The sequence below is a fragment of the Eurytemora carolleeae genome, unplaced genomic scaffold (assembly GCF_000591075.1).
Source record: "Eurytemora carolleeae unplaced genomic scaffold, Eaff_2.0 scaffold775, whole genome shotgun sequence".
In the NCBI taxonomy this organism is placed as follows: domain Eukaryota; kingdom Metazoa; phylum Arthropoda; class Copepoda; order Calanoida; family Temoridae; genus Eurytemora; species Eurytemora carolleeae.
This window is the reverse complement of record NW_019396662.1, coordinates 115,933-131,317: the sequence shown is the minus strand read 5'-3', so window position 1 is coordinate 131,317 and position 15,385 is coordinate 115,933. Positions and strand designations below refer to the sequence as shown.

The 15,385-nt window shown below is 32.1% G+C and overlaps 1 long non-coding RNA gene across 1 annotated transcript; it reads right to left on the bottom strand.

Moving 5' to 3' along the window:
- Positions 1-11,067: 11,067 nt before the first annotated feature.
- On the bottom strand, positions 11,068-12,889 carry LOC111707066 (uncharacterized). Its single transcript, XR_002766368.1, has 3 exons — positions 12,834-12,889; positions 11,623-12,002; positions 11,068-11,350 (listed from the first exon to the last, which is right to left on the bottom strand). It is a non-coding gene; the product is annotated as an uncharacterized LOC111707066 (long non-coding RNA).
- Between the last annotated feature and the right edge of the window lie 2,496 nt (positions 12,890-15,385).

Here is a 15,385-nt window from a genome sequence, read left to right as displayed (position 1 = left end):
GAAAGATTATTCCGACATCTATTTCCTTGTGACCACAAGTTCCCATCTGCATCTGCAGCTTAATTAAAAAAATATTAAATGAAAATACAGAAAAATCTTCCAACTTGTCGTCTTACTTCTAATTGTCTTTAAAAATATCTTGTTGAAAAATTTGAACATGAATATTGAACAACGAAGATATATTTATATCATTTTCTTCTACTTTTATACTCTTCTTTGCCCACTGCATTGTAATACGTCACTGACTTAGGATGAAATGTCCTGTCTACGAAAGGGTTATAGACTATTCTGTGGAGTAAACCCTTTCTATGTAATGTCCTATCTGTGAAATGTTTAATCTATTAAATTTATAAATTGTCCTTTGAGGTTATTCCAACACAGGTGGGATATCCCCCAGAAATTACCTTCTCCGCTTTTGCTAAGGTTTAGCACACAGCTTAATTTTTAAGGAAAATTGAAAAAAACGAAACTTCCCTTCAATAATCGACAAAAATAATCATTTTTGTTTTGGAATGACCCATAGAGAAATTACGTTATGTAAAATGTCAACATTCATATATAAGGAATTGAGTTTTTTTCAACAAACTCAGATTATCTATTCGCTATATCTGTACAACCTGATGGTATAAACCTTAGATATTTCAAACTTTGATTATTTGATCTCACAGAATTCATAGTTTGAGATATCAAAGGTCTTCAACATTGGCTAACAAAGATATTGCGATTAGATAATTTGAGTTTGAGGCAAAAACTAAAATCCTTTATATTTTATTTGTCAATTGATTTTATTTATGGATTGATTTATGGATTGATTTTTTATTTTTAGAATATATTTTTTGTCTGATTCCTGTTCCTGGAAAGAAGTTGATTGCGGTGAATTGCAGGTGTAATTTCAAATATTAAAGAAAACCAATGATAGTAAAAAAAAGGAGGATGGATAAAAAGGATTAGTCTACAAACCTGGTGTAGTTCAGAAGTTAGAATATTTCTTTTTTAGACTGGAAATGATTTGTGTTTGTGAAATTTAACAAATGCACAAAAATAAAGCTAAAACCCGACACTCTGGTTAAAAAGTGACGGTTGCCGGTTATTAGACAACTCCCTATTGTGCAGTGATCAGTGTATCCTTGTATCCTTTTTCCCCGTATCCTTGTATCCGTGTATTTTTATATCCCTGAATCCTTGTATCCCTATGTCCTTGCATCCCTGTATCCTTCTATCCCTGTATCCTTCTATGCCTGTATCCTTCTATCCCTGTATCCTTGTATCTTTGTATCCCTGTAACCCTGTATCCTTGTATCCCTGTATCCTTGCATCCCTGTATCCTTGTAGCTTGTATACCTCTATCCATGCTATATACATTAAACATACATATATAGTATATACTTACATGGCCGGGTTCCGAAATAAACTAAACTCTAGTTAAAGATATCAACAGATGGTTCCTTCGGGACTCTATCCTCTAGTTATCAATTCATCCATCCTCTACTCATCCATCCTCTACTCTTCCATCTTCTACTCATCCATTATCTACTTATCCATCCTCTACGCATCCATCCTCTACTCATCCATCCTAGACTCATCCACCCTCTACGCATCCATACTCACTCATCCATCCTCTACTCGTCCATCCACTACTCATCTTTTCATCCTCTACTCATCCATCCTCTACTCATCCCTTAATCTTCTACTCATACATCCTCTACTCATCCATCCATACTCTACTCATCCATCCTCTACTCATCCATTCATCCTCTACTCATCCATCCTCTACTCATCCATTCATCCTCTATGCATTCATCCATACTCAACTTTTCCATCCTCTCTCATCCATCCTATACTCATCCATCCATACTCTACTCATCCATTCATCCTCTACGCATCCATCCTATAATCATCCATCCATACTCTACTCATTCATCCTCTACTCATCGATCCTCTACTCATTAATCCTCTACTCATTAATCCTCTACTCATCCATTCATTCATCCATCCTCAACTCATCCATCCTCTACTCATTCATCCTTTGTTATCGTAAATAAAGTAATAATTCTGTTTGGGTGATCTAATTGTCAGTCGATTGTTTGTATGTCCCATCATAACTCAGGAACTCCATGACCGATTTGCCTCAAATTTTGATTGGGGAACTCCGTAGAACCACGAAAATGCCATTTATAGCTTTGTTAAAAAATTATTAATTTAGTTGGTTGACTTTTATACGGAAAGTTAGTTTCCAGTTGATCTGTGTTCCCAAGTTATAGTATCATAATAAAGATACTCAACAACCATAACTTTATGACTTAGTTTGCATTCAAGACTATTTCGATCGCTTTATCCTTGTAAAAACGAAACGAACTTTTTATTTCTACAATCGAAACAAATCTTTATAAAACTTAAAAAATATTTACCAATCATAGTGAAAAATTGAAAATTGAAAAAATTGAATTAAACAGCAAATAAATTACTAGATTGCAATTCATAGATTCAATAGATTGCAATTCATAGGTTAAATAGATTGCAATTTATCGATTTAGTAAATTGCAATTTATAGGTTAAATAGATTGCAATTTATAGATTTGATCGATTCGAATTTTATAGGTTAAATATATTGCATTTTATCGATTTAATAGATTTTAATTCATAGGTTCAGTAGATTGCAATTAATCGGTTTAATAGATTGCAATTCATAGGTGCAATAGATTGCAATTTTATAGGTAAAATAGATTGCAATTTTATGGGTAAAATAGATTGCAATTTATCGATTTAATAGATTGCAATTCATAGGTTCACTAGATTGCAATTAATCAGTTCAATAGATTGCAATTTATTGATTTAATAGATTGCAATACATATGTTCAATAAATTGCAATTTATCTATTTAATACATTGCAATTCATAGGTTCAATAGATTGCAATTTATCGGTTTAATAGATTGCAATTCATCAGTTTAATATATTACAATTCATAGGTTCAATAAATTGCAATTTATCGATTCAAAGATTGCAATTCATAGAATAAATAGATTGCTGTGGATATCTTTATATTGGGACTGGATTACTTCTTGATAAATCTGAAAACTTACGCCCTGAATTATATACTGAACCATTTTCGTCTCATCAAAGAATCAGCGAATTCTGAGACCGAATTTAAACAATTTGAGCCGCGGCTCAAATATGGTTGGTTTCACTTAAACTTGTATTAAATTTTTCAAGATTTAAGCCGGCGCTCAATTGAAATCGGTTTTTTGGGGGATTTGAGACGCGGCTTAAATTCATCAAATTCGGACACTGCAATTCTAAATCTCTCTGAAGCTGAACTGATAGAATTACTTTCCAACCATGGATTACAGTGCGCAGAAGTAGATGTAGATGGAGCCTTTTCTTAGATTGGAGCATGGTTACTAATACAAAACCTTAACTTGAACTTCTCAAAACAGCCAGGTTTGGAAGGATGGATATTCAATTCTTCAGGGGGGGGGGGGNACATAGTTGGGGACAGGATGTACATAGTTGGGGACAGGATGTACATAGTTGGGGACAGGATGTACATAGTTGGGGACAGGATGTACATAGTTGGGGACAGGATGTACATAGTTGGGGACAGGATGTACATAGTTGGGGACAGGATGTACATAGTTGGGGACAGGATTTACATAGTTGGGGACAGGATTTACATAGTTGGGGACAGGATGTACATAGTTGGGGACAGGATGTACATAGTTGGAGGACAGGATGTACATAGTTGGAGGACGGGATATCCAAAAAACCCTCAACTCCTGTGAAGTTTATATCCCCGAAGAGATAAGATGGAAGAGTATACCTAATATGACAAAACCAAGACTGGATCATAGTTTGGAGTTCTTCGATGGAAAACTATTTGCCATTGGTGGATTTGGTAGTACCTTGAGAGGAAAAGGATTGCTTTGAGCGATGAGCATGACGACAGCAATGAGGATGGCGACATCGATGTGGATCATGAAGAAGAAGTTGTGGGATTTTGGGGAACTCTTCTGTTGAAAATTATAGTGTTTATTTGTGAACTTTTTTACCGTTGAATCATAAAAGACCATTTCATCATGAAAAAGCATAGAAACTTTGCTTTTTTAGTAATCGATTGGTAATCGATTTAACGAATCAAATTATGATGTGAATTCCAGTTCCAAAGTTCTTAGTTTGCTTGAAGTAATATATATGTATAGTTATATTTCTGGCAATCCATGTTTAACATTAAGGTCTTTTTTGCCCGCTTTTTATTAAAAACTGAATGAGCTAAAAATTGTTAATTTTTAACGGAATTATAATTATTTTTAATTGAGATTATAATCCTTTTTTCTTTAAACCCGAACTCAGTTCTTTGTAACTATAGCGCTGATGTTTATCATTATGGAATGAGGAATCAGAGGTTTGATTAAGACAGGAAAGAATATTAGTTTTGAATAAGAACGAATGAAAAGTGTTAATTGGAAAACTTCCGGTTTTTATGTTTCTACATTTTCCCGGCCCTGCAAACTTTTCTTATTCAACACATGGAAGGAATCAAAAGTTTTCTTCAATCTCTCTTTATCCGTCCCCTCTTTTTATTTGGGACGATTTTCACACTTTCTAGGAATTAGTATTCCCATCCTAACTTTATAAACATTTTTTCCGCTTTTTCCAAAAATAAACTCAAAATCTTTTCTCTCATTTTCCCAACTATTCAAACATTTTTATATTCCTTCCCAACCTTGTAAAAATGTCTTCCTGTCTTCCCAACTTTGTCTCAATTAAATGTCTTCACAAAATCCCAAAACTCTTCTCTCCTACCCAAATCTGCTAAATATTTCTTAAAATTTTTTTTACATCATCCTTATCTCAATAATACATAATATGTCTTTGTAAATATATATAAATGGGATCTAGGATTCAGAGACAAATCCCATCTTTTATCTTAATAAAACTAAACTTTCCTGGACATTTAACATAGTTTTTAAACTATATAAAACCAACAGATGGAGATAAACAATACAATACAATTTATTTATTTATGTTTTTTAACATACACAAACATGCAGGGGTAGTGAAAATTTATTTGAGCGGAAAACCCAATTATAGAAGTATTTGGAGGGGGGGGGGGTGCATAACGTCAAATTATAGTATTATAACCATGGAATAGTGCGGCCGCGGAAGGGAAAATGCTACTACTTCTGATATTAACGTTTTTAATTAAAACTATGTAAAGATACAGTTTTATATATATCTTTATAATTATATATAAAATATACTATTTATATTTATGTTTTAATTTATTTTTTGAAGGGGATTCGGAGGAATTCTATCAAAACTTTCAATACATTCATTTCTATAGCGTTTATGGGCTAAAGAACTTAAATACTTTCATCCTCAGAGAAAACTAAATTAAGAAAAAATATATTCTCTACTAATCAAACTATTGAAAAGAATTTTAAAAAATGCAATTTACACGCAAATCAAAATCATGCATCTTTGCATCAACCTACCTTTAAAAAGTACATTGTGTAAAGAAAAAAACAAGAACTTTTTAAAGTTAAGTTAAGACCCGGGTTTTGGATGGCTTTGAGTTTAGTAAAAACTAAACATCTTGGGTTTTCTCTCGCTCGAGTCTTCAGTAGCTTATGATCGTGAATATCGTAAAATTTTTTATATTTTTATATTTGTACATTTAAAATCTTGGGAGCGTAAAAACTGTGGACAGGAGAAGGTCGAATTTATACATTATTGGTGCGACTTTGTGGCCTCTTAGCTCCACTAGTCTTGAAATTACGCACAAGTATAAGGAAAACAAATTTATCAGAGCTGAAAACTTTAGAATTGGATACCCTTAATCCTATTTGCTAAATCTCTACATCGAATGTGGACACTTTTGAATTTTCTTTTCTTAATTCTCTCTTGTGGACGCTTTTGATTTTCGATGAAAGAACTCTCATTGATTACGCGCTCAAAATACAAAAATTTCTCGGCTTCTGATTGGCTGTTCGGCTTTTAAATCGACACTAATTAGTTGCAACTTAGACACTTTCCTGGATGTTAATGTCAGATTAGATTAATTTGCAGATTAATAAAAAGAAGATAATAAACATTGAACTCACTATCCACAAGTCTAAAGTTTTCAGCTCTGGTTACTCATTATAAATTCAAAACCTTTTTGTTCTTCTCAATAGGAGAAGCTTAATTTAAAATATTTAAAATTTAAATCTTACGCACAATCTACTTTAGTTTGACATGAGAAGATCAAAATAGAAAGCAAGTTTTTAGTTGACCCGCTCGGCATATTGAAATTAAATATTTATTAAGGAATCATATATAATATGACGGGTAATAATTTCAAAAGAGGTATTAAATGGAATCAAAAGTTTTTATTTATAATTCAGAAATCTTGTTAAGATAACCAATCCATACGATTGGTAGCACAGTGGGTCCCATTAAACTGGAAGAAATGGAGACGATGAATTTAATAGACCAATGAACATGAACAGAGGCGTACGAGAGTATTGTGCCCCCCCCCCCCCCCTTAAAAACCCCTTTGTTTTAAAAATATTCATACATTTTTTAACTATGTAAACTATTCGATCATATACACAGTTCACACTGCCATATTAAAAGTCTTAATAAATTATTTCTGTAAATTTCTTAAGTGGACTCATTAGGCAGTCCCACTTAATTGTGTAGTGTATGTACTCAACCAAATATCAGGTTTTCAAGATTTCAATTGAAATTACGTCCCTCTAATAAAACTAATATGCTTGTAAACAAATATAAATGTTTTCACGAAGTTTTCCAGTGCTAAAAACCTACACAAGTATTAATTTGCTTTCTTATATTCATTGTTTAATAAAACTCCTCTCCCCCCTCCCTTAAAATCAAGCAAGTTCTAAAATAACGAAAACAATGCATTTTTTGCAAATCCCCCCTTTCATCTCGGCAACACTAAAATGAATAAACTATGTTTCTTGCAGGAAAGGAATTCGTTCTAATTTAATAAAACGTGTAATTAAACAAAGTTTTCCGATTAAAAAGTTTTTAAATCAATTTACACCAAAGGATAAAAAGTTTATAAAAGAAAAGTTTATATTTGTATCAGTGTATACGAGGCTAAACAGACCAATTTATACATTTAGGTTTAGGTTGGGATTTAACCATATACTTCTAGAGTACATATAGTTATGTAGTGTACTGTGTACTATATGTCTGTATAAAACCATGTTGTGTACTGTGTTCTATATGCCTGTATAAACCCATGTTGTGCCCTAAGGCTGAAGAATCTAATATCCTGAAATCGGTTTAGTGAGTTTAGTCCTTCCTGCAATTCAGCCGCCAGCAAACCAACGTCAAAATAGAATATTTTATCAACACTTTTTACGAGACATAGTTTAGATAGTTAGCGAGTTATACATTGGGGTTCAAAATCATTTTAAAATTTAAAGAATGCAGAAACTAAAATTATTACTTGTATTTTGTGATAAAAAATAACCTGGTTAGTTTTTTGAACTTTTAAAAAATTATTGATGATAAATATTTGCATTCCCTACACTATGCCACATTGTAACCCTGGGAACAGATATAGGTAGGCAAATAAATGACCAAAAACGATACTTTTTTCCTTTTATTTTCGCTCGATAAAAATTTGACATAGTTTTAATAAAAGTAAACTCTTAAAGAAAACAGTCTTGAAACCTTTAACCCTCAAACTTAAAAATCCTTATTGATGATTAGATGATTTGCAAGCATTCGTTTCTCAAATTTTGTTAAAGAGTTTGAAGGTTAATATTATTTTTAGTACATCCCCGTATTCATGTTATCCTATGCTGTTCAGCAGAGAAAAAACAGGCAATAATTCAACAAATGTTTTTTCTTAACAAAATAATCTTAAAAAATAAACAATAACAAGAGCATATGAATAAAAGATTAGAGGATAGATGGATAAAATAGTTGGGCGAATGGATTGATGGATAAAATAGATGGGTGAATGGATTGATGGATAAAATAGTTGGGTGAATGGATGAATAAGATTCCAAACTGTATTAGGTTGAACACAAACAATGGATTAGATATATATTAAACAAAGCTTCCTCTCTGGGAAAAATGTTTTTGAAAAAAATCACTTTCCTATTTTTCTGCACTTGAGCAAACTTTTAAAAACAAAAAACACATTTAAAGGGATTGTTCACATATTTGAAAGTAAACACAACTTCCAAAATGGGATTTTAGAATAAAAGTCCCAGGAAAAGAGACATTTGTCTTAGGACTTTGGAAAATTGGGTCTTTTTACCAACGTTTTGGTTTCCAAGTTTTTTTCCGGTGACTTTCTTACATAGATTCTAGTTACTCATGGCAAGCCTATCGTATGAAAATTGAAACTGTTTATCACATTTAAGATTATGTTTTTGCGAATACCTTGGACCTGTATAAGACCTTCAGATTCCTTCGGTATAAGCATACAACATGCTGAACATTTTTGATCATTCTAGGCCATTGACACATCATGGACGTGATCATGTCCCTAATCTCAAAAACTAGAGTATTTTGAGTATTTGAAATAAGTTAATAGCTAATTAATACGTAGTTGAATCTATTTCTTATTAATTTAATAAGTAATTTAGCTATTTCTATCTACTTTTAAAACGAACTACGGTCTTTAAAAAGATTCCTCAAATATCTGAAAGAATTTACAAATTTCAAAATTTATTAAACATTTTCTTTCTTTACACTGTGTGAAATTTTTACCCTAAATAAAGATACATGCAAAAATTAACCAAAACTGTCCTTTTTTCTGATATTTTCTCTTTGTCTAAAAATTTGTAGTTTAATTAATCCAAATTTTACCCAATAGTTTAAAGTCCGAAAATCTTAAAAGGTATTAGAAAACGAAACAAGCAATTATTGTAACATGTAATTTGGATTGCCGATTTGTATTAACTTCTCAGTCCATAAATTGCATAGTTTCCCCTTTTCCTCAGATGCGTCTTGATGGGGGGGACGTCCCCTTCTAGAAAATATCGTAAACCCCCCTGCCTTTCCTAATCGCTAAAACCTGTTGACCCCAGAGGCGTTTTCAGGGGGGGGGGGGGCTATGGGGACTAAAACCCCCCTGGAACCAGTGAAATCTAATGATTTCAGGCCCTAACGAGTGCTGAGCCCCCCTGGACCAATTCCTGAATACGCCCCTGGTTGACCACCCCCCCCCCCCCATATAAACGCATGTCCTATCTAAAATGATATATCTACTAGTTTTTACTTCCTATCTATTCGATCTGGGTTTTCTATTTTGAAGTAGGCCATCTAATGTATTTATTGAAAATATGTCAATATCCTAAAAAAGTGTCTTCACTTATCACCGCCCAGCAACTAGTATATACGCCAAAATGTCCAGTTCGTCCAGTGAACAGATACATTATAGCGAATACTTGAGATATACAGTTAACATTAAAGACTTTGATTAATCATGGAGAATCTAGAGATATAGAGTTAGCATTGAAGTCTGTGCAGATGAAACATTGAGAATCTAGAGATATAGAGTTGATATTAAAGACTTTAAACATGGAGAATCTAGAGATATACAGTTAGCATTGAAGACATGTACAGATTAAACATAGAGAATCCATAGATATAGAGTTAGCATTGAAGACTTAAGATGAGATTAAATATAGAAAATCTAAAGTTAAAGAGTTAGCAGTGTAGACTGTACAGATTAAACATAGCGAATACTAGATTTAAAGATTTAGCATTGAGGACTGTATGGATAAATCATTAAAAATCTTGATTTTAAGATTTAGCATTGTAGATTTATCATAACAAGTTTAGTATTGAAGACTGTACACTGTATAGATTAGAAATAATTTAAAGTTAAAGCAGTGTAGACTGTACAGATTATACATAGAGAATCAATCTAGAAAAATAGCGTTAGTATTAAAGACTGTATAGATTAAACAGAGAATCTGAAGAGATAGAGTTAGCATTGAAGACTGTACAGATGATTCATAGACAATACTAGATTTATAGAGTTACCAATGAAGACTGTATAGATAATTCATAGAGAATACTAGATTTATAGAGATACCAATGAAGACTGTTCAGATTATAGAGAATTTAGAGATGTGGAGTTAGCATTGAAGACTGAACAGATTAAACATGGAGAATCTAGAGATATAGAGCTAGCATTGAAGACTAACAGATTAAACATGGAGAATCAAGAGATAAAGAGTTGGCAGTGTACATTGTACAGATTAATCATAGCGATTCTAGAGATATAGAGTTAGCATTATAAACTGTACAGAGTGTAAATTTTAAATACTAGAGATTTTCAAAAATGTAGACACTAAATATTGAATATCGAGATTCAAGAGATATAGAGTTAGCAGCTTAGACTGTTAAATAGTGTATATTTTGAATACTAAAGATTGTTAAAAATGTGAACTGTAAAAATTAAACAGAGAATCTAGAGATATCGAGTACGCAGTGTAGACTTAACAGATGAGAGGAAGAGCATCCCGAGTTGCGGAGCTAGACGTATCAGATTATATGAAGAACTAAAATTCATAGAAATACGGGATTAAAAAAAATGGATGAGACTGTAAAGACGACATGAAACTCAAAATAAATATGACGATCCCAAGTTTAAATCAAGTCTTTTGTCTTAAATGGCTTATTTTCTGATTTGGGAAAGTAATAAAGAAGATTGTTGCAGGGAATTATGAAAATAAGGTAACGTACAGTCGTCTCTGAAGTCTCATCCTACATGGGGAAACCTGTAACCAAGCAGTGAAGAAAACATATTTTATCACATCATTTCTAATTCTCCAAGTCCAGCTCAAAATATAATAATTTCTGGATAATTTCCAATTCTGAACGCATCTCAAATTCTTTAAAATATCCCTTGAATGGTTTACATTGTCTAGAATGATTTGTGTCATATCCATTGTCCATCAAATAATATATTTGATAATAAATATATTTANTCTACGGTTTATTTGGAGCAGAAGAGGGCAGAAATTACATCTTAAATGATTAAAATTCACATGATAAAATCACAGTAAAAAATATAAAAATGCAAACAAATATTTAAACTGAGCGAAACAAGGAATTGCTACCAGGGGGCAAATTCCTGTATACGCCCCTGATTACTTTTTTCATAATATTGCACGGCACATATACACTTAGCGACAAGGAATAGGCATTTGATTTAAACAAACATACTCTAAACTACACAGGTTGTTTAAACAAACATACTCTAAACTTCACAGGTTGTTTAAACAAACATACTCTAAACTTCACAGGTTGTTTAATGAAAATATCATTAGATAATTCATAATACTGCTATAACGTTAGATATTTAAAAACTGATATTATGATAATCTTATGAGGAAAAAAATGTAATAATGGAAATTCTTAAACGAGATGAAATAATCTTTATGTATTCTTTGACGAAGGCCGCAGGCCTGAGTTGAAGAATACATCATGCGGCCTTCGTTAAAGAATACATAAAGATTATTTCATCTCGTTTAAGAATTTCCATTATTACATTTTTTTCCTCATAAGATTATCATATTATTATATAAAGAATATAAGCTAGGTTTTAAGTTCAAAAAGATTTAAAATTAATTAAAATTACTTATTATTTAAAGAGGTTTCTTTCAGTTTTATTCTGTTATCACAAATTATATTTATATTCTTAATAATCATAAAATCTCAATTTCCAATTTTAACTACAAAAACATAAAACTCTTAAAAAAACAATAGTTCAATCTGTAGAGAAAAATATCTAATTGTAAACTAAATTTTTAAATGCCCTTTACGGTTCACTCATTACACAGTACATATTTGTGACAAATTTGCGCCAAAATCGTATTATGAAGACGACTTGACACCGTTGACGGAGCCAACGCGCTTCTTTATGGTTGCGGAAATGAACTCCGCGTAGTCGATAAATCCGTCACGATTAATGTCTTCCTCGCGTAGAACAGGGTCGACAAGAAAAGCCAGCTGTTCGTCCTAAATACAAGGGGTCATACAGTCATAACCAGAAAGACCCGGAATCATTTGACAGTTAATCAGACGACATTACATATTATATCTTTGGTAAATTTAAACGCACAATAAAGGTAGACCACATTTTGGAATTAGCAGGATTAGGGCCATTTCATTAATCATGTTTGTAAAACTAGATTGTAAATTATAAATTGATTCAGGGTCTTTCTGATTATGACTGCATATCTAACAAAATTCTTCTTTCCTATCATAATTTGTTCTGGGGTTAAAGGCAGAGGGGGAAAAATGTGATTTAGATATAAAGTAATTTTAAAAATTTATATAACACGCTAGTCAATTGAAGTCACGTAATTGATCTATTAAAAGAAATAAAATACTTTCAAATTACATTATATACAGGGTGTCCCACATCAAATTAGACTGAGTCAATGGGTCTAAATTACGATTTGGGGGACAAATCAGAAAATTTAGGAAGAATGAATCATTTAAAAAAAATTAATAAGGCTAAAAGAATTTTTTTTTTGCAGAAAATGCTAGATTTTTCAAGTATTATGTGCGTATTTTTGGCGTTAAAGATTGGAGATAATTCTCTAGCTGTATAGAAAAAATTCAAAGTTAGCATAAACTTTATGGGCGATCTGAAACTGAATTAAATTTAAGTAATACATAATTAGATCAATTAATTAGATCAATGAGTGTAAAATAATCAAAATGGGCTAGCTGTTGCAGGATACTAGATATTCCTTATAATGATCTCATTTCTCCGATCAGTGATCACCGAACCTTTAGGGCAAGATAAAAGATGCGATAAACTTTTAAAATGATGAACTATACCTTAAATATTTTGGGCAACTCGTGATCGTGACCGTCATGTGATTCCCCTTCTGAAATATAAATAAACAATGAAGAGTGGGGAGAAGGATATTACAACCTAGAACAGGAAACCTCATCTAAGGACTCCAGTCGAGCCTGTCGTGTCTTACAAAACAGTGGAATGTCTACACAGAACCCTGTAAATTATCAAAAAACAGATAGGATAAGGGAACAGCAGAAGTAATAACAAATGACCCTCTATTTAAAGATAAGCATAAGTACGATTCACAACGGCACCTTTTAATCTTTTTTCTGATTAAGAATGAATTAGATTATCTGAGGTTTTTTTTCTGGCTGAAAACTGTTTTCTTTCAATTTGACACTTTAAAAAGAAATAAAGACTAAATCTTCCTCAAATAGATACTCAGATATAGGGTTAAAAGGTATAAAATCAGCACACTGTAAATGGAGTGTCACTTGAAATTACGTATATATTCTCTTTAAAATGTTATCCAATATGGGGGGGGGGCCTTCTTGATCATTTAACTACAAAAATTCAGCGAACAAAAACCATCAAATCAGAGGGCCGTGTGTAGTTATAAAAGTTGCATAAAGAATTTGTATAACCCTTTTTTACTATGAAGAATAATTGGCGGACGCATTAAAAATTGTTCGATAAAAATATATCAAATAATATTCTCCGGCTAAAACTATTAATACAAAACTCATCCCACAACCACATACAAATAAACAGGATATCAAATTGCTATTTAATAAATAAAAGTTTAAACAAATCATTTATTTCAAAGAAAAGCCGTCTTTCTAACAATTTTGGTAAAAAAAAATGAACTTATAAGTAAGGGGAGCGGCTCAGTTTCATTTGCCATAATATTTTTGCCAAAATTACATTTGTCATAAGTAACACTTGCCATAAGTCAAACTTGCCATAAGTTACACTTGCCATAATGGTTACACTTGCCATAATTACACTTGAATTAACAAACATATATTTATACTTTTTACAATTACAAATACAAATTAAAAATCTAATGCAGAGACAGTTCATGAGCTATCAGGTTTAGGTACTCTTCTATGGGAAGAGTATTATACTGTAGGACAATGTTAGAAATCCTCTCATAGTGACTCTTCACCAAGCTCTTTCTTTCAGCTCTAGAAAATATGTTCTTGTGTCAACTGAGCTGAAAACTTTAGAATTGTGGATATCGAGATTAATGCGTGATCCTCTCTTTTCATTATATCGAGACTAATCTAATCTTGTACTTGTATCCTGAAAAGTGTATAAAATTCAACCAATCAGAGTCGCGTATACAAGCCGATAAATTTGAAATTTTGCGCGCCATTTAAGATTATATACAGAAATGAAAGGAACTCTCTAATTAAAAAAAAACGGTTTTTGATTTTTCTCTACTATTTCCAAGAAAGAACGGGTTAAGAAGTAAATCAAAAGTGTGTCCATTGGATACTCAGATTAAGTAATCGGGATTAAGGATATCTCATTTCTAAAGTTTTCAGCTCTGTTCTGTTTTAAAACAATGAGAAAACTAAAGTTGCGAATTTTCATTGGAAAATTTCCCGCATTTGTAATAAAAAAGACAGATTTACATCTTTTTAAAAATTAGAAAATTATGACAAAAGTAATTAAAGCAAGTGTAACCATTATGGCAAGTGTAACTTATGGCAAGTGTGACTTATGTCAAGTGTAACTTATGGCAAGTGTTACTTATGGTAAAAGTATTATGTCAAGTGTAATTATGGCAAAAATATTATGGCAAATAAAACTGAGCCAGGGGAGCCCTTCTGTAGCTATCAAAAAAGGAAGGGGGCAACAAGCCTTCCAAGTCTGACAAACATAAAGCGAACTAAAAATGCTATTTCACTAAATAAATAACAAGAACTACACGATAAATTTTCTATTCCAAGAGCAGGAATGGCGGAAATCTTCTATTATGGGATCATGACGCAATTAAATCTAATTTAAATGACAAGCAGTATTTATCACGAACACGGGGTGGGGGAAAATGTAACGCCCTCTCCTAAGGAGTCAGAAGGAGGAAGGGCGGAGCAATGCTGTTTAAATCAAACTTATATAATTCATGCTAGATCGAAGAACAAAGAATCAAGAGATAACTTCATGAAGTAACAATTCTCATTAAATAAAATGATTTGAACTTTCAAGCGACTCTAATTATTTGTGAAGAAATATTCTCCTTATCCTGCCTTTCACTGAAATCCATAATGACAATGTTTTTTTTTTAAATTCTCATACCAACTGTTTTCTTATTATTAATATAGAATTTAGCAATACAAAATAATCTTGATTTGTTATATGTTCACTCTTCAGGCAATAAGCATGCAGAACCATCATCGGTGCTTGGATTGGAAACCATTCCATTTTTATGAGTATCTTCAAAATGTCAATCAGACCAAATCCTTATTTTACATTTTTAAAAATCCTAAGCACCGATTTTTGGCACCCCCCCCCCCAAAGTTCTAGGAAATGTATATCCCCTAACAGTTCTAAGAAATGTATACCCCCCCCCCCAAAAAACAAT